Source organism: Rhinopithecus roxellana, chromosome 6 (assembly GCF_007565055.1).
Source record: "Rhinopithecus roxellana isolate Shanxi Qingling chromosome 6, ASM756505v1, whole genome shotgun sequence".
In the NCBI taxonomy this organism is placed as follows: domain Eukaryota; kingdom Metazoa; phylum Chordata; class Mammalia; order Primates; family Cercopithecidae; genus Rhinopithecus; species Rhinopithecus roxellana.
Genome location: NC_044554.1, coordinates 30395056 through 30414464, shown reverse-complemented (window position 1 = coordinate 30414464; position 19409 = coordinate 30395056). Strand labels below are relative to the sequence as shown.

At 43.9% G+C, this 19409-nt stretch overlaps 1 protein-coding gene across 2 annotated transcripts in view; it reads left to right on the top strand.

Moving 5' to 3' along the window:
• Positions 1 to 6649: 6649 nt before the first annotated feature.
• The window catches only part of CUL1 (cullin 1), a 103287-nt gene continuing 90527 nt past the window's right edge, over positions 6650 to 19409 (top strand). Inside the window, exon 1 of one of the 2 annotated variants that reach the window (XM_030932304.1) lies at positions 6650 to 6827. The gene's annotated coding sequence lies outside the window, so the exon portion shown is untranslated. Of the gene's footprint in view, positions 6828 to 6969; positions 7101 to 19409 lie in introns of those variants that run through there. The other variant, XM_030932303.1, reaches the window with a different exon arrangement.

Below are 19409 nucleotides of genomic sequence, written 5' to 3'. Positions count from 1 at the left end.
AGTGACTGGAGAAGAGCAATTTCTGTGGAAGTTACAGTTGGATGAGGAAATGCATGGAGCCTAATCGGGCATTCATAGGAATCTAGTTTGGATCTCGTATGATATGTATAAGAAACCAGAGGGACTAATCCATTGGAGCCAAAGTGTAGAGAATGCTTCAATATTAGGAATGAGGTGTTTGAGATTCTTTTAGGAAGCAGAGAATTATGGAAGGTCTTTGAGCAGGAAAGTGGAATGACTGAATTTCATAGTACAAACAATCCCAATTAGTGCATGAGTTGGGTTCTAACCACTTTCAGTACACTATGTGTCACGCACTGTACTAAATGTTGTAGATATAGTGACAAAAGACACAGCACCTGAATTCAAGGAGCTCACAATCTGTGAGGGAGTAGGAGATAGAGAAGGGAAAAATTATAATACAATATAATAACTACATGGTACAAAAGAATTACACAAGAAGGACAACTAATCCAGGTGTCGACATGGGGTGGCTTGAGATATGAAGGGTCATAGAAAACTCCCTGGAAAAAGCAATTCTAGGCTGGGCTCAGGGGTGTATCGTAGTCCTCGCTACTCAGGAGGCTAATGCGGGAGGGTCACTTGAGCCCAGGAGTTCGAGACCAGCCTGGGCAACATAGCAAATCTCCGTCTCAAAAACAAAACAAAACAAAACAAGAAACACACACACACACACACAAACCCAGAACTACACAACAACACAGGAAAAAAAGTAACCTGGGCAACATTGCAGGAAAAAAAGGAAAGCTGGGCATGGTGGCACACACCTGTGGTCCCAGCTACACAGGAGGCTGAGGTGGGAGGATTACTTGAGACCGGGATGTCAAGGCTGCAGTGAGCTGTGATCAGACCACCACACTTCCACCCTGGGTGACAGAGACAGACTCTGTTTAAAAAAAAAAAAAAGAAGAAAGAAGAAGAAAGAAGAGGAAGAGGAGGAAGAGGAGGAGGAGGAGGAATAAGAAGAAGAAGAGGAGGAGGAGGAGGAGAAGGAGGAGGAAGAAGAAGAAGAAATTTTAGGACACTTTTCTCTGAAAAATATCTCATAGAAACTAGGTTGAATCATTGGAAAATACATTGCTATTTCATCTGATCCAAACGGATACAATGTTATGATGGTGTTTAGGTCTCCCAGGTCAGACTCAAAAGCTTAATTCATGACTATCTTACATCAGTATTTTCTGGATTCCAAAATAAGAGGCCTAGAACTGGCAATATGCAAGATCTGAAATCAGACAGGTTAAATTGTTAAATCCTTCCTTCTCCTTTTCTTCCTTTTCTTCTTTAGATTAAACCTCCTCCTCCCAGAACCTCTGGCCTAAGGCCTTCAGCATTCCCTGAGGCACTCAGTGTTTTTCCAAAACTTGATTTGCCCCAAACTTTCTGTGTTTAGGTGCTACTGATCTGTGTTAAAAAGAAGACGACCTGGCCAGATGAAGTATGGTAATCCCAGCATGTTGGGAGGTCGAGGCAGGAGGATTGCTTGAGCCCAGGAGTTCAAGATCAGCCTGGGCAACATAACAAGATCCCATTGTTTTAAAAAAATTTTTTAAATTAGCCGGGAATGGTGACAGGTGCTATTCGGGAGGCTGAGATGGGAGGATTGTTTGTGTCCAGGAGGTCAAGGCTGCAGTGAGCTGTGATCATGTCACTGCATTTCAGCCTGGGCAACAGAGTGAAACCCGTCTCAAAAAAACAAAAAAAATAGCAACCTGATTGAACTAGTAAATGCCAATGTGTGAACGACTATCAAACCCTCCTACCTCCTAGAGCTATTTGCATCTTTAAGAAATGATACTTAAGAATCGGCCGGGCGCGGTGGCTCAAGCCTGTAATCCCAGCACTTTGGGAGGCCGAGACGGGCGGATCACGAGGTCAGGAGATCGAGACCATCCTGGCTAACACGGTGAAACCCCGTCTCTACTAAAAAATACAAAAAAAAAAACTAGCCGGGCGAGGTGGCGGGCGCCTGTAGTCCCAGCTACTCGGGAGGCTGAGGCAGGAGAATGGCGTAAACCCGGGAGGCGGAGCTTGCAGTGAGCCGAGATCTGGCCACTGCACTCCAGCCCGGGCTAGAGCGAGACTCCGTCTCAAAAAAAAAAAAAAAAAAAAAAAGAAATGATACTTAAGAATCTTGGTGGAATTCCAGGCAATAAAAACAAGGCCTTTGCATATTTGTTTAGATACACAACTTACAAGTCAAGAGTTGAGAGGATGAGGTCTACCAATACTATGTTTCCCCTTCAGACAGTTTGTGACTTTGGTAAGTAAATTTCTGTATGATATTTTATATCTAGTTACCTCTATTATTAAAATCTTGGTTATTTGGCATTTGATGGACCAATATTAGCTATGAAATCCTTTCTAATGAAACCAAAGTAGGGGATTAGGACAGGTTATAGTAATGCCTGTAATCCCAGCACTTTGGGAGGCTGAGGTGGGAGGATCACCTGAGTCCAAAAAGTTGAGGCCGCAGTGAGCCATGATCATGCCACTGCACTCCAGCCTCAGCGACAAAGTGAGACCCAGTCTCAAAAAAAAAAAAAAAAAAAAAAGACAGGAAGAAAGAAATTAAAGTAGGGGACTTAAACACCTGCTTCTTCAAAAAGAATTTAAAACTCTGTGTAGAAGAAATTATTCAATTATTTCATCTCTTTCCTGCTTCCTTTGGATACTAATCTAGCTGAATTACTCTGTATAGTTATAGCATATATGTAACTACTTTTGTGAGCAGAACTAATTTTTTTTTAAGAATCACAAGTAATGTATATTTCATGATTTGGATTAAACAAACAAGTTTAATTGAAAAATTATCACTGTCATCATAGGTAATATTTATTAAGGATTTAACTTACAACAACCTTATATGAGATGTTATTAATTTTTTGAGACAGAGTCTCACTCTGTCACCCTAGGCCGGAGTGCAGTGACACAATCTCTGCTCACTGCAACCTCCGTCTCCTGGGTCCAAACGATTCTCTTGCCTCAGCCTCCTGAATAGCTGGGATTACAGGTGCATGCCACCACGCTTGGCTGATTTTTGTATTCTTAATAGAGACAGGGTTTCACCTTGTTGCCCAGGCTGGTCACCTCAAGTGATCCACATGCCTTGGCCTCCCAAAGTGCTGGGATTACAGGCATGAGCCACCATGCCCAGCCAAGCTATTATTATTATCATCCCTATGTCATAGATGAAGAAACTGAGGCACAGAGCAGTTAAGTAACTTGCTTAAAGTTCCTCAGATAATAAGTAGCGATGCCAGGATATAAACTCTGGCAGTTTCATGTTCCCTCCCTGCTGCTTCCCACCTACTTTTGATTCAGTAGATCTGGAGCGGAGCGTTCGGAATTAGTAAAGTCCCCAGGTGATTCTAAAGCAAAGCCAGGTTTGAAAACCATCCTGTTCATTCACTCTGCACTGGATGGGTAGTTACTTACCTGTGTCTTAGAAATAGTAGTTCATATGCTTAGTCAAGTAACACCTGTACCCTTTCATTTCAGCAGTAAGCAAATTTGCTTGGAATCTGCTTCAGTATTCTTCGGGCACAATGCTGAGGGGGCAGGTGAACGTTAGGAAATTGTCTCTCACCCCACGGCACACACCACCTAGTTTAAAGGAACATGTGAGCAGGCAATCAGGGAGAGATCACAAAGCTTGGGTAGAAGGTGTAAGGTGGGCTTCCTGGGAGGGGGTGTGAGCTGGATCTTGAAAAGTGAGCATGATTTGGAGAGGGAGGAAAGAAGTGGGGAACGGTCTCTGTTTAGGGAACAACTGAAGCAGGCCCTCATAAATGGCGATTCACAGCTCATCTGTGGGCGAGTGAGTACAACCAACAGGACTGGATGGCATTGAGAGTTCCTTCTGGGAAGTGGCAGAAAATAAATTTGGAAAAGCAAGTTGGAGCAAGATCTGGTAAACCTTAAGTGCCAGGTCCAAATTTGGATTGAACACTGTAAACAATATGGAACCACTGAAGTTTGAAAAGACAAAATTATAATGATGAAGGTATCAGTTTAGAAGGAATAATCTGCCATCAGTCATGACACAAGGGGAAGGATACAGAAGAGATAAGAACCAGGAAAAACATTTAAAAGGTTAAAGGATCAACATAAGTGTGGGAGAATATCTTAGGAAAGGAGTGGATATACACAGAATTGGGAGTCACCAGGTCAGGTTATGCCACTGCTCAGGCTGAGTGATTTGGAGCAAATTGCCTGACATCTCTGAGCCTTAGGTTTTCTCATTGAAAAATGAGTATGATGATGATAATGACTGACCCAAAATAGGCCAAGGATTTCCCTAGGATGGTGACAGCTCTGGGATACAAGGCGAATGGGTGAGGATTTTGAGTCTGTTTCCAGGTCTATATGAACTAAAGAACGTGTTATGAATGGCAACAGAGACATCCACTTTGTGGAAGATGAGGAAGGGAGGGGAACTAATGGTTGGTGAATGTTCCACGAATTATGTGGGAATTACAAAGAAATTACTCTTCACACTCTTATGAAGTAGGTATTTTTATCTCAAATTAACAGTTGACCTTACTAGAGCAAAAGATAGTAATTTGAGTTACTGGATATGACTCAAATTTGAGTAGCTAGATACAAACCAAGGTTTGCTAAAATCTAAAACTTGGGCTTTTCCAACTAGTACATCATACTGTTCTAGATTTGAAAGTTATAGTTTATTTCATTGCTTCTGGCTTAATGTAGTCTGTTGAGACTGTTTTGAACTTTGATTCTGACATCTATCAAATTAATTATCCCTCCAAACTTTGGGTCATCCAAGAGGGACATCAGTTTTGCTGAGCTGGGGGAGAAAGATGGAGGAAGGATGTTTTAAAGTAGAAAAGAGCAGCAGGTGGCCTTGACCTATGAGGTAGGAGACGAGGTTATCTGCGCAAAGTAAATGCAATGTGGATGTTAAGTGGACATAAAAGTCGATGGAACAAATTTGCTACTAAAAATGATCGTGTAGGCAGGTGGAGAGTAGAGAATAGAAAGGAGTTAAGAACCAGGAATGGAGGCAGTGAGAAGAGGGAGGGTGGTGTGGGTGGACCAAATACTGCTATTAAGGAAAAACAGAGGGTGGAGGAAACAAACAGTAAAGGGAAGATTGACCCACTCAGCCCTTCTATTCAGCTGGAGGAAGTCACAGAAACGGAGGCCATATTGAATGGTAAGATTGGAGAAGACTGGTTAGGGAATAGGAAGCTTAAGTTGTTGTCTAAAAAACGCAGTTTCCAGTAAAAGGAAGAAATTGGGACATTTTTTTAAAACCCACATATGTACACTGGAAAACATGGGCCACAGGGATAAACCTTCCATTTTTACTTCCAACTTTACCATGTGCTCACAAAAAAAAAGTGTTAAATACATTTAAGTTTTGACGAGGTTATTCAAAAGTGTAGGATGTAAACCAAGAATTGTTCACACCCCAACATCCCGCACAAATTAAGGGATTACATACCTGAGTGACAAGTACATACAAATGCATTACTTCTAGAGAGACTTAGATGTGGGTAAAAGACCACATTTCAATAGAGGAGATCACATAGACCAGTGGGATGTTTCTTCAGAGACAAACCCACGTTACGCAGGAAACAGTGTGGACTCTGGCGACGGCCCTCTGCTCTGGCTGAGGATTTCTGTCCAGAGTGGTACAGGAATCTGCGGAGTGTTTTCGTTTGGAGAAAACAGGAAGTTACACTCATTACATCTTTTGCCCAGATGATAGAGTTCGAAATCCCCCCGGGGTTGTTCATGAAATGAACCGCTCTGTTCTGCTGTGAGCCGTGGTATTAATCAGCCACCCCTCACTAGATGTGGGGGTTCCACCACGCTTCCTCCACCCGTCACCACAGCAGCGGATAGGATTTAGGTTGAATATTCCAAATAGTCAATTATGACAGTTAATTTCAAATGAGATGACTTCGAACTACACGTGAAAACAATACTATTTTATATCACGACTCATGCCATCCGTGTATGTAATCAAAGCCTTCTAAGTCTTGATTTGTCCTTACAAAGACGAAGGGTAGAGTGAATGTCAAAATTTACCAAACAGGAGTTAGTGAAAGTCTGAAAGGGAAAGCCTAGTTAGGTTTTATCTTAGAAGTGATTTTTAAAAAGAGACACGCAGATAAGCTCGAGCTTTCTGGAGCCGATTCCTAAGGCCTTGCAGGTGTTAAGGGGATCGAGAATTGGCTGCAGGTTCCTCGGAAGTCTGCGCCGATTCGGAGGGCCACCTGGCCACCTCTGACTTTCTGATCTAGGGTGCATCCCCCAGTCCCGGTCGACAAAGGTGGGGAGTCAGGTTCGAGGCCAGCTGGGGGGGGCGGTGTGCGCACAGGGGAGGGGCAGGGGGACTGGGACCCCCTCTCCTTCGGGGTGCTTCAGGCCGTTTCTCCAGAGGCTGGTGGTGTCCCCGACCCAAGCAGCTCAGCCCCGCTCGCGAGGTCCGTAAGTGGCGGGAAGGGGTCGTCCGCGGCGGCCCCAAGGCAAGGAGGCTGTAAAACCTGGCGGAGAATCCGGCGCGCCGGGTCGGGGATGGCTCGGGTGTCCGGGGCAGGGGCCGCGGGCTCGCAGGTAGAAGCTCCCCACGCCAGCGGGGGCCTCGGCCGCGGAAGGGGCGCCCCCGGGGCCGCCGGCAGCTGCGGGCGGGCGGGAGCTTTCCGGGCCCCTCCCGCGCCTCGGGCTGGCGGGGCGATGGCGACGACGGTTTCCCGGCTCCCCCGCCCCGGACGCCGATGGCGGTGCGTTCCGGCCCTCCCCCAACTGCTTCTCCCCCGCGGTCGCTGGAGCCGGTGAGGCCGAAGAGGGCGGGGAGCCGCGGAGGGAAGGCGAGAGGGCGGAGGTTGCGTGGTGCAGGCGGCGGCGGCGGCGGCGGGAGGAGGAGGGCCGGGCGGGCAGGGGAGGAGGAGGAGGCGGGCGCCGTGTCGCACGCAGCTCCAGGCGGGGCAGCCCCGGTGGCTGAGGGACGCAGCCAGACCTTGGCGGGACGGGGCTTTCGCCGGGGCCCAGGCCCAGCGACCAGGCGGAGGCGTCGTGGGAGCCTTTGGGGCACCACAGAGATGCGGGTGAGTGTCGGCAGCCGCCGGGGCCGAGAGGAGGTGGCGGCGGCGGCGCAGGCCCGGCCCCGAGCCGCGGTGTCGCAGTGACTCGGCCCGCGGCTGCCGAGCCCAGGCGCCTGCCGAGGCCTGAGCAGCCGAAACGCGGCCGGGCGGAATGGCGGCTGGGCCGGGGGACTCGTGGGCGGAGGACGCCGAGGGCGGCAGGGGAGCGAGCGGAGCCGGGCCCTGAGTCACCCCGGACGGGCCGGGGCGGCCAGGCCTGGACTACGCACTGGGAAAAAGCCCGATTCATCGCGCCTGGAGGCGGCGGCCTGGTGGCGCCGGCCCCTTTCCCCGCCGCGACCGGGCTGGGCCGACGTGTGGCCCGGGGCAGCTCGGGCGTCCGCGCCTCGCCTCGTGAGGCGACCTCCGCGGGACGCCGGGACCCGTGCCCTTGCCCCCTCGCGCCCACGCTTCTCCCCAGCGCTGCTTTCCGGCCGACGCGTGCTCCCCTGTGAGCCCTGGGCTCGCGCGCAGGAGCAGCCGCCGAGCCGGGCTCTCTCGCTTTCCGGTTCCCTGCCGGCGGCTCTCGGGTTCCCTGCCTGCATTGTTGCGAACGTGCAGGGCGCTATTATTGGGTAACAGTCGCCCTTTTGCCCCGTTCTCCTGGGCCTATGGGCCGGGGCATGCGCGCAGGGATGCGAGCCCAGCGGCCGAACCGGACAGAGCCCCCCGGCGCCCGCCTAGCGCTCGCGAGTCGGGCCGGGCCCTGCGCCGCGGCGTCGGCGCGCCCCCGGCCCCAACGGGAGCGCGCGCCCTGACCCTGAGGGTAGACGTGTGCCCGCCAGGCTGCTGGGACTTGGGGTCCTCAGACTCGGGGGTCGTGCGCTTTTTTCCCCCCAAGATCTGAAAGACCTCTGTTTCTGCCGCCCGTACAATACTGTGTAGAGCAGACATAAGATAATTAAGAAAGAGAGGAATGCTTGTAGACATTCCTTGAAATGAATCCCCAAAGTTAAGGTTTTCTCCCTGCCTGGCTTTGCCAAAAAAAGGATTCTCTTTTCCGATTGGGTCACTCTTGGTTGCTTCTGGTTCGTAGTAGGGGTTAGTGGTAAGTGCGCAAATACTGAATTGCAGTCTACTTAAATATTTATTTGCCCAGTGTAATTGCTCTTTCTTGTAGTAGCATTAAAATCGTCAAAAGTTCTGAGTGGAGTAAACGATCACACTTTTTGGAATGCACTTAACGAAGCGGCAGAAGAGGAACTAGATTCCTTTTTTACTTCAAGCCTTGAGCTTCTAGGACCTAAGCATATCTTAACGCCTCGCAGAAGTGTGTGCAGTTTTAAGTTTAACACTTCATTTCATGGTGCACCCGAAAATGTACCCGATTTTCTGAAATCTTGTAGAGTGTATTATGTAGTAAAATATGTAATGATGTCAAACCAGTCATTGTGTTTGGAAAAAATATTTGGAGGTGAGATTTTTCTTTGTTTAAAGAAGGTTTTTGGATATTGAAAAATGTTTTACTTGAAGGTTCTATTTGTTGTTTTCCATGGTGAGTCGAAATAGTTGCGCTGCATTTCAAATTCCAGAGCATGCAAACACAAGACTGGCTCGCTTTAACTCTATTATGCCCATTTTTGGAGGTTTCAGGAGAGTGTTCCTTAAGCTTGAGAGGGATGGCTGAATTGCTTTCTAAATACGTTAAACTTTTTTTCTCATTGACTTTATCTTTTAAAAACGGTTCTGTCAAAAAAACAAACCAACTTTAGATATGCTAGGTTTTTCACCAATTTATAAAAGCCTCCCTCCCTGAGAGCCACATGCTCAGGTCCTTAGAGGCAGCCCCACCCCCCACTCCTAATGTGTGTACCACATCAGAAGACAGACGCATGCCTGAGCTGATTCTGCATGGTTTCCTTAGATATTGCAGTTCATTAGACTCTTGCCACTTACTGAAAGTTATCTTCTAGCTGTAATTAACTACAGTACAACCTTATTTCCCATACATTTACGATTGTGAATTCCTCCAGCGCAGGGGATATTCCTTATTTGTTTTTGCGTCTCGAGAGTAACAGAACTTGGTTATGGTGGTGCCTCAGTTGCTTTTTTTGAATGAATTAGTTTTCTGGAATAATTCTAACTTAAACTTAACGTTTGAAAACATGCCCTGATTTTTGGCTACAGAAAACACAGTCCTTGCACTTTAAGGGGGTTAAGAATGCAAGCTTTATTATACACTTCTCGAGTAAAATCGATCGTCTCTCTCATCCCTCCTTTTCTACCCCCCTTCCCTCTAATCCACTTCCCTTCTCCCCGCAACACCCCAGTACCTAGTACAGGGCCCTAACAGAAATCTGCCCAGGTTTTCTATACCTATGGAAGTCCAGGAAAGTGCCAAGAAAACACATTGTGAAACTTTAACGTTTTTTCTCCTTAAAACTAGTTTTAAGGTGTGGATTTTTTTACTTTTTGTGTTTGGTGCTTCTTTGGAAACTCGATCAGGTTTTTCCCTCCAGGCTGAGTATCCAGCCTTGCCTTTGAAATGAAGCAGTTTGGTAATTTAAGGCTCCTCCTTGTAGATGAGGCAAGCCCCATGGTTCTGCTGGAGTGGGATAGGAAGTTGCTGTGGGAGGAGCCATCCCTGGGTCTGTGAGGGCCTGTCATCAGAATGTCATTCCCACTATACCCAGAGGCGTTGTGTCTGTCTTTCAGCATGGAAAATTAAAATGAATGTACTTTAAATTGAGGAGTTGTTACTTGGCATTCTTCAAATTAAAAATATCAGGGCCTTAGAAACTTAGGAACTTGGTTTTTTGTTTGTTTTGCTGTTTCAGCCCTCTGTAGGTCCTAAAGCCATGACCTTGAGTCATTCTGGAATAAAATGTCTTTGGGGGACTGTCAGCTTCATTTTGAACTTGTTTTTTAGGTATGTCTGGAGAAAAGAGTGTTAACCATTTTAAGGGCCAATTCTAAGTTTGCCTTGCTTTTTAAAAACATTTGGTAGTTTATCAGTGTGTTTGTTTTGCTTTCAAATGAAGAAATGAGCATTAAATGAAAAATAGATCCAATTTGATTAAAAGCCTTATGTTTACTACTGAGGACATAATTTCCTGTTTGTAGGAAGTTTCCTGTTTATAATATGAACATTTAGTAAACACACTATAAACAGAATTATTATAACATTTAATGACTTAAGTTTTTTATTCACTCATGGAAGTGTTTCACTTCTAAAAATTCTGTGAGGGAGAGAGAGATTTAAGTCATTTATTTTTGCTTAGGTGTAGAACATCTTGCTTGGGAGAGAAGACATGGAGTCTAGTTCAAGCTTACCTTTGCAGGGCCTATATTTCCTCATTTGTAAAATGAGATGGTTTTTAATTGACACTGCTGATTTCCTTAGGCCCCGAAAGTATGTGGATTCTGTGGGAATGCTACAGCTTTTAACATGAACAGGATTTTGGAAAAACGGTCTTAAAGAACATCAAGTATTCGTGTTTGAAAAGCAGGGTTGTGAAGCCTAAGTTTGATAGTTAAATTTTTTCCTTTGGGAAACTTGGACCAAGTAAGCACTGTTCTGCCTTTCCTAGTGTTCCTCCATGCTTCAGTGGCATTGCAGTTCCATTCTGAATCTGACTCTGCCTTTTCTGTCACCAGACGGCACACACATCACCGTCTCTGGAAAGCTGGCCCTGATGTCCTGGTCTGGGTTAGGAGCCTTCCCTGGGTTCCCATGTTGTCCTGCCTATGTCACGATCACAGTATTTAACCTTTTGATTATATTTGGTGGTTTCTCCCACCAAACTGACCTCCTTTGGGACAGGGACACTGTGATATGCATCTGTCCCCAGCACCTAGCGCACTCCATGCGTCAGTATTCACGTACATCCTTCCAGTGCCCTCTGAAGCATGGGTACTATGGCTTAACCCGCTTTACAGAATATAGGTGAAGGAGCTGAGACTGAGTGGTGAAGGTCAGGACTAGGAAGGTAGTCACGCCTGAGTTAAACGGGACAGGATAACTCCGGAGCTCAGGCTTTTAACCAAATGTTCCCAGAGTGTTTGACTAGTTTATATGAAGGTGGAAGAAGACTAGAAGAGATTAAAATGAAAATGTTTAAGGACTGATATCTGATCATTATGGCAGAATTCATTATGCAGAACTGTGATCCACTACCAAGAATGAGCTTATTCTTCCTGGTCTTTTAGTAACATTGTGGGAGAGTAATTGGGCACTGATAGCATAGACACGAACAGTTCTGGAACTTTGGGGCTATTGTTAAATTGGGTGTGATGTTATGACTCATTGGCCTTGCAAAAATTTGTAAAACCATTCAAGACTGTTCAAATCTAACAAGCGGCAATTTTTTTAAAAGTCTGTGTCAGAAAATACTTTGGAAAATAGATTGTATGAAATGGGTGTAGCCATTTAAAATATGTATAAAATGTGTATGTATTAGTGAAGTTTTGTTTTTTTTTGTTTTTTTGTTTTTTTGTTTTTTTTGAGACAGAGTCTCACTCTGTCGCCCCCGCTGGAGTGCAGTGGCGTAATCTCGTCTCACTGCAACCTGCGCCTCCCGAATTCAAGCGATTCTCCTGCCTCAGCCTCCCGAGTAGCTGGGATTACAGGCGCCTGCCACTACGCCCAGCTAATCTTTTGTATTTTTAGTAGAGACAGGGTTTCACCGTGTTGGCCAGGCTGGTCTCGAACTCCTGACCTTGTGATTCACCCGCCTCAGCCTCCCAAAGTGCTAGGATTACAGGCGTGAGCCACCGTGTCCGGCCGTGAGGATATTTAAAGTAGTAAAAATGGCTGTCATTTTAGGTGGGTAAACTTGGGTGCTTTTAAAATATTTTTTCAAGAAAAAATTTAAGAACCAAAAAAATTAACAACATGGCGATCTCAAGATGGAGAAGACCTAGATATAACACCAAGCGTAGGAACTGTAAAGGAAAAGATTTGAGTACTTCAGAATAATAAAACTTCTCTGTGTTAAAATTCCATGAACAGAATTAAAAGGTGACTGGCAAACAGAAAAATATTGTAACTTACAAGCAAATTTACTTTCCTTACTGTAAAAAGAGGGCATGTGAACACCACCAACAAAAGAGGCCTCGCTCCCACCCCCGTGGAAAAAAATGGGCAAACTGGTAATTTATAAAAAGAGGAGTAGGAAACGTGAAAAAACTTTCAGCTTCACTATCTGTACTCCCAGAAATGCAAATCAGTGAGATACTGTTGGGTTTTTTTTAATTGGCATAGATTAAAAAATAAACTACTTATGGTGAGTGTATGGAGAAATGAGCTCACTCATACCTTGCTAGAAAGAGTGTAATTTAATATGATTTTTCGAGAGCAAAGTACGTAACAAAAGCTTGTAAAATATGTGTGTGCTTTGAAATAGCTATTCCATTTCTAAGAATTTAGTCTAAGAAAATACAAAAAAATGATTAACAGATTAATATTCTGTCCAGAGTGTGCTGTTATCTAACTAATACTCTCAAGCTTTTGTTTTCATTTTTTTGCTATTGTTAAGGATGATTATTTCAGCATTTAGATCAATCTTTAACTTCCATAATACTGAATTTAATGAACATTTAGTATTAGTGATAAAATGTAACATAAAACAACATATGTAAGTAATATCTAAACTTTATTTTGGTGTGTGAGTATATGCATTTTTTTAAAAAGATGAAAACCAAAATGTTAACACTGATTATCTCTGAGCAGTGAAATTATTTTTAGTTTCTCTTAGCAGTAGGTTATTTTTAGTTGTTTTTTTTTTTAATTTTTTTATTTTTTTCCTCCAACTTTCTACAGTGCACGTGTGTTTATAATACAGTGGATTGATTTATAAAATCAAGAAATCCCAAAACAGGAGAAGCAGGGGAGCTACTTGCAAGGAAGACTTTTCTGCTTAGTTTACTGCTGAAATCATGTAGTGTTTGCCATACTGACAGCCCCTTTCCAGGTGTGTTGATGCACAGGGTTAAATATCTGACTTTTGTTGGGCTGTATTTCCAGCGGTCAGGTTCTCCTTTGCTGGACTAATCTTCTCATTTATTTCCCCATATGTTAATCCTTCAGATACTTTAGTCCCCTCATTTAATGCCCTCCACGAAACTGTCCTAATCTCATGAAACTGATTTATGTTTTGATGGTTTATTGTAACACTAGATTAGGTACTAATGAATTGTCTTCAGTGTGGAAGTTTCTTTGTTTTAGTAATAGTTGGAACTTTCTTTTTTTGCTTAGTTCACAACTCCTAGTGATAGTAGATACGTTTTAAATTAATGTTTAAACTTAATGTCATTATGCTTAAGAATAAGAATTTGCTAAAAATTAGAAAAATATTTTGGTCTAGGTTGTGCAGTAGCTTGGAAAATTCAAAGGCTACTGTCAATTTTTTAAGAAATGTATGCTAAATAATACAAATTAGGAATGCTGTTGTGATTATGAGAAAATAGTTGTACAGAAATGTGTCACCTAACGCTGCAAGGGGGTGCCTTTGCTATGTTGAAATTAATTAAATGCTAACTAAAATAGTTACTTGTGCCTGATAGACATCCGAAAGTCAGAATGGGGGAAAAAGGCAGACAACTCAGACCTCCTTTTCTCAAGGCGGGAAGGAGACTTTGGTGAGACTGGAAGGAAAGGTTTGGAATCCTAGATGATATCAATAAACCAGACTCTTTGATCCCAAGGGGAATTCAGGGAATAGACATGGAGACTAGGCCATTTCCCCCCCCAAACTTCAAGCTTATCTTTAGGAACTTGGAGACTTTGGTGTGGGGGGATGGTGGAGAAGGAAAATTCCAGACTGATTCTTCTGACTTCTCTCATCTTAAATATTTAAAATATTAAAAGGTTTACTTGCCGTTTTATCTTACATGCAATAATAACCCTTAGTCCAGGTTGAGCATCCCCAATTTGAAAATCCTAAATCCTCCAAAATCTAAAACTTCCTTAGTTACCAACATGACGTGATAGGTAGATCATTTCACCCCTGACCTCATGTGATGGGCGACAGTCAACATGCAGGTGCACAACAGTTTATTCAGCATCCCCGAGGGGAAAATAAAATTACCTTCAGGCTGTGTGTATAAGGTGTATACGAAACATCTGAATTTCCCAATTAGATTTGGATCCCATCCCCAAGGTACCTCAAATATTCCAAAATATGAAACAGTCTGAAATTCAAAAGACTTCTGGACCTAAGCATTTCAGATAAGGGATACGCAACTTGTGTTCAGTGCTTGGTGTGACCCAAAGACTGTGCCGAGCTTGCTTTGTGACTCCCTGGCTGCTTGCTCTCAGCTTTCTACTGCTTGCAGATACCTCACATGGGACAGAAGGCTGTCTCATGCAGTCCTGGTTGAGGGTGGACTTTGACACACAGCATAGCAATATATTACATCAATCATCAAGTAGAGACTACTGAAAGGAGAGTGTCTCCTATTTGATGAATTGATGAAAAGCTACTTGGGCACCTGTGTAGAATGGGGCCTCCCAACAAGGGACTCAGAACACACGAAGGGAAGAAGGGTTAGGAATGCTGAAGACACATACCGGAATTGGCTCTTCAGTAGTGCTTTTGTGACATGGTCTGTGTATAGGGGCTTTGCCCTACACAGGGTTTGTGTGTTGCGGGGGTGGGGTGGGTGTTTAATGTCTGCAGTTTAGCTGGGGTGTTACAGGTGAAACGTATGTGTTCTCTCTTTTGACATTATGAAGGTTTTGTTTGTTTTGGTCACTGTTATTTTTATAATGGAGCTCTGCGTTACCACTCTACTTGTTACTGCATTTTCAGGATTTTTATTTATTTAGACCAATATTTGGTCACCAGTGTCTGTGTTCTGTGATATGTAAGGTATGGGAATGGGAGGGAAGATCTGTGAATAAACTTAGAAATGCCAAGTGGCGTATTGAAGGGCCTTTAAAATCTTAATGTGCTTTGCTGCTGTTACAGGGAGATATATCCGATAGGGTATGTGTATAGGTATACATACATACATTCATATATATTAAAAGGTACACTCCTAATTTAATAAGAAATTTCCTTTGCAGGAAGAAAGCTCCGCTACCATATTACATGTTTTGTAGAACACATACTGATTTTAAAATCATGGAATGTGGAAAATTAGGTCCTTACAGTAGAGATTTGATATGGAGTGAATTGATGTGTTCTTTTTTTTCTCTTGAAACGAGCACCTGGAAATATTCGTGGTTCTTTGTAGCACAGTGTAGGAAGTGCCATGAGGCCAGGATCCTAATGAGTATGGTTATAAGTTTAGTGTCTAGAATAATTTTTGCTTCACACCAGTCCTTGTTTAAACCCTAAATACAAGAGGAATTATATTAAAATTTTAAGGCATATGGGAGACAACAAAATCAAAGCCTGTGTTATTTACATGTTATTGGTGGTGTCATATGTTGAGAACACTTTTTATTTTTTTTAATAGTAATTATTTTTTTTTAAGTTCCAGGGTACATGTGCAGGCATGCAGGTTTGTTACGTAGGAAAACTTGTGCCATGGTGGTTTGCTGCACCGATCAGCCCATCACCTAGGTATTAAGCCCAGCATACATTCATTCTTTTCCCTGATGTTGGGCCCCACACCTTCCCCGACAGGCCCCGGTGAGTGCTGTTCCCTTCCCTGTGTCCATGGAGAACACTTTCTAAACCTGTAAAGTAATGGTTTAACTACAAAGTTGTTTCACATTTTGTCTTTAAAAATCTAAAAACTTCCAGAGTTTTAAAAGCATCTCAATACTTCTCTTGAAGGCGCTCTTAGATTTGTACTTGATTCATTAGATTGGTTCTCTTGCATTTCCAGTTCATGGTTTCCAGAGGGTGAATGTCTTGTGTTAGATGAGTTTGGGAAACATCACCAGGTCTCTTCTCCAGTGTGGCCCCTTCTGAGGAGAGGCCACATCGCCCATTTCCCAGACTTGTGGACCAGGTTACCATTCTTTTTTCTTGGGTGACCTCTTGAGGTTAGGGTTCTGTGCAGAATACTTGCTGTTCTAGTTCATCTTATCTTGTCTAACTCTTCATGAGCATTCAGGAGATAGCTTTAACTTGATCCTCTCTTCTAGTCTTTGTTGCTTTGGGGTTTCTCAGTTTCGTTCAGGCCACGCAGATCTCAGCAACTTCAGCTGAGAGTCTTCCAGTCCAGCTAATAGCCTTCAGGGCTTTTTCATATGACTAGCCTGCCCTTTCTTCCAACTTGACTTGCCCCAAACTGATCTCTTTTGCTCCCTAGACCATATCCGACATCTCTTTCTAGCGTTATGTCACAGACACAGATTTCAGACTTGACTTCTTTTGTTTGTCCATATTCAGTGATTTACCAGATTTTACTAGTTCCTCCCCCACAACGCTCTGTGTTTACACCTTCCTCTTCGGCCCTGCCGTCACCAGCTTCATTCTGCCCTCACGCCTAGTGATGCAGTGCGCTGCTGATGCTGCTTTGTTCAGGACTTGCCTGGCTTCCTTGACTACAGAGGCTCTCCAGGGCAGGTATCGGGCTGCCAGCACTTGATGGAGTGGGCTCTGCTCTTCATCTTTGTCAACCCTTCCCCACAACCATCCTATCTCATCTTCATAAACTTAAAAAAAATCCTTAAAGTCTAGCTATGTGTATCATGCTAACATGCTTTTTTAAAAAAACTGGCTCTGCTGCACTTCTCACTTGAAAGTAGCTGGATATTGGTTCTGGGTATTTGTCTCTATCTCAGCTCGTCAAACTGGGAATGTGATTTCTAGTAACAACGTTTAGCAGAATTTCAACAAAGCGACCAATTTGTGTAAGTTCTGTTAACTTTGAAGTTTTGCCGTAATAAATTATAAATGTTGGAATTTTTCTGTTGATAAGGCTAACTTATAGAAAACTGATTAAATAATTCACAGATTATAACCAGCAAACCATATATTACACTAAAGTTTTGTTTCAAAAATATGGATATTGTGGAAGATGAGTATCCACGTTGCTTTTTATGGTAAACATATAGGTGAGCGTGTATGTGTGTAACTAGGGTAGTGATTCCCTTAATAGTTACAGGAAAAGTGATTCTAAAAAGCATTCTGATGCCTTTCTTGGCGGCAGTGAATGAAACTACAGGTTCACATTAAAAAGAGTACTTTCCCCACCAAAAATGCAGAGGAGGATTTGTTTTACTGACAATTGAGTACAGGCTAAAGTGCGCATACGCACATACACACTCTGTGCTGTGTGTGTGTGATGTGGCAAAAAGAAAAATAGTCCTAAAATGGGCATCTCTTTATTCCATTGTATTTATATTTTTCAGAAGTTTATTTATTTGCAGTTTTGATATGTACATTTTATTTTAGAAAATTGAAGTTTGTGAGGTTCAAGTCCTCTAAAGTAAGTTTATTATATATGAGTTCTTGACGATAACAAAACTGTGGGGAAAATCTGGATTTTGTGTTGTTAGTGTTAGTTCTTTACCTTTTTAAAAATATTAACTATATTTTCAACTGGGAACATGGATTTATGGTTTTCAAAATAAGCTACTTGAAGTATAAGCTTAAAAAGCTTGCTTGAGAAAATACACAAGTTAATGTAAATTGTATGGAATAAAAAATATGGACAGACTGTTGTTGAGACTTTCCACACAAAACTTAGGCTGCAGTGAAGACTATGGTACTCTCCCAGCCACAGCTAGGGTGGTGACAGAAATCAGTAGCAATCTGGCCGGGCGCAGTGGCTCAAGCCTGTAATCCCAGCACTTTGGGAGGCCAAGACGGGCGGATCACGAGGTCAGGAGATCGAGACCATCCTGGCTAACACAGTGAAACCCCGTCTCTACTAAAAAATACAAAAAACTAGCCAGGCGAGGTGGCGGGCGCCTGTGGTCCCAGCTACTCGGGAGGCTGAGGCAGGAGAATGGTGTAAACCCGGGAGGCGGAGCTTGCAGTGAGCTGAAATCCGGCCACTGCACTCCAGCCTGGGCGACAGAGCGAGACTCCGTCTCAAAAAAAAAAAAAAAAATTAGTAGCAATCTTAACATGCAGGATTTTCTTTATGCCTATTTAAGTATGGGTTTTGCCAAGTGTGGTGGCTCAGGTTTGTAATCTCAGCACTTAGGAGGCCAAGACGGCTGGATCGCTTGAGCTCATGAGTTCGAGACCAGCCTGGGGCAACATAGCGAAACCCCATCTGTACAAAAAATGAAAAGATTAGCTGGGTGTGGTGGCCCACACCTGTGGTACCAGCTACTTGGGAGGCTGAGATGGGAGGATCGCTTGAGCCCTAAGGGAGATGTTGCAGTGAGCCAAGATGGTGCCATTTCACTCCAGCCTGGGTGACAGTGAAAAATAAATAAGAAAAATATGGGTTTAAATTAATGTTAGCTCTTGTCTCCCAGGCTGGAGCGCAATGGTGTGATCTCAGCTCACTGCAACCCCCACCCCCATTTGGTTTTCAAGCAATTCTCCTGCCTCAGCTTCCCGAGTAGCTGGGATTAAGGCGCTCACCACCACGTGCAGCTAATGTTTTTTGTATTTTTAGTAGAGACGGGTTTCACCATGTTGGTCAGGCTGGTCTTGAACTCCTGACCTCAGGTGATCTACCCACCTCGGCCTCCCAAAGTGCTGGGATTACAGGCATGAGCCATTGCGCCCTGCCCACATTTTTTCCTTTATTATAGGTATGGCCAGATTGTTTTGAGATAGAATGGGAAGCAAAATTTAAAAAGTCCCCTCCCCAAAAGAACCCTGCCTCTTATTGAAGGTTATCATCGAGTGGCAGATTTCTATGAGCTCAGAAGACATACTCAAATGATTGAGAAACTGTTTTTCCAAATTTATTCTTGACTGATTTAAATGTACACTCCTGTGCATATATGTTTCTCCTCATACTCTCTCCCCAGTGTCTATATTCGGAAAATACTAAAAAGTTCTTAGTACTTGATGTTGTCATAGCTAGTAAGGAAATTTTCAACAAGATGCTTTTTAGTAAATGCAGCATTGAACATATGTGCAGAGAGTGGGGGTGAAAATCTGACAGGTGGAACCACAGGTGTGGTGGGTGACATCAGTCACTGTCAGCCTTGAGTGGTTCAGGGACCACCAGGGACGTGTGTCGGGAGCATCTTGCCTGAAAGAGGTGTCGCTTAACTGTGCCCAGTTCCTTCAGGAGTGGATAAAGTGGTAAATTGTCTTTAAAACAAAAAACATAAAAGCCCTAAATCAAATAAAGAGCATGGTAGCGCCGTTTCTCCTTTCGAACCAGTTTGTAGTGAAATGGGAAGTATATTTGGAAGTTTGCTCAGCTAGGGAAAGTTGCTGATCAGAATTTTCGACTCAG